Raw genomic sequence first — 1,135 nt, 5'->3', positions numbered from 1 at the left:
GCAATTTTTGATAAAGAATCCTATAGTAATGATTAGGAATGAACCTTTTTCCTCATTATAGCCTTCAATTTTTCCCATGTCTCAATTGGCCTCTCATGAGCCTCTTAGATGTTGCTATTTGAACCTACTAAATGAAAGCATAATCAGTAAATTCAACGACAACAAGTTTTACCTTTTTCTCCTCCAAGTAGTTAGGAACTTCTTTAGATGTTCCCTACATAAATTAGCGAACAATGTGTCTTACCTCTCCATCCAAGCTTTTTATCTATCCATCCTATCTCCCATATTATTAAACAACCATTCAAACCATTGTATTATCTCCTTCATCATGATGACTTAATTATTCTTCTTGCATGAAGTTGAATCATCTCTGTCAAATATCCTAAAACTAGAATAATATTTGCGTCACATTTGTACTCTTGTGTATCACTCAATCTGACTTTTTCCCTCTATTAGTCTCACCACTCTGCCTTTTTTCCACTCAAAATACTTCTTTGGAAGCGCTTCAAAGAACCAATTTGATCTCAATCAAAAATCAACCCTTGTGAAGTCCAAACAAAGAATTGAGTACAAGAGTTAGCTCTGGAATGACTCGAGAAATAGGAATTTGGCACTTTGAATGGAAACACTAAGGATAAATCTAAGGAAGTGTTTCTTCAATTTGAATTTGACACTTTGACTTTGGAATTGATCTTTTTTTATTTTATATAATTGCTATATTTTTCTACAATTTTCAAACTTTTTTGCTAAATGCGCAACATTTCAACAAAGAGCCCAAAAAATCAAAAAGGAATTTATTTAGACACTAATTTAGCGCACAAACGGCTTTTAAGATTTTATTTTATTTATTTATTTATTTTTAGGATTTTAATTGGACTGAATGACTCTAAAGATTAAGAGCATGAAGAACGAGGATGAAGACTCAAACAAAAAAGGTAAATGATATAACCTTAATTTTTGGAGTCTAAGTTTTGATACTTACTGATGTGAATCCACGTAGTAATTGTAGCTACGAAACCTATGACAGATTAGATCAAACCTAAGAAAGCCAAATATCACAGTTTAGAAAGCTCGACTCAATAAATTATTGAACTAAAAAAATTAAAACAATCGCCAACAATATATTGACCTTGTG

Source organism: Olea europaea, unplaced genomic scaffold, assembly GCF_002742605.1.
Source record: "Olea europaea var. sylvestris unplaced genomic scaffold, O_europaea_v1 scaffold2892, whole genome shotgun sequence".
In the NCBI taxonomy this organism is placed as follows: Eukaryota; Viridiplantae; Streptophyta; class Magnoliopsida; order Lamiales; family Oleaceae; genus Olea; species Olea europaea.
Note: the sequence above shows the minus strand (reverse complement) of the source record.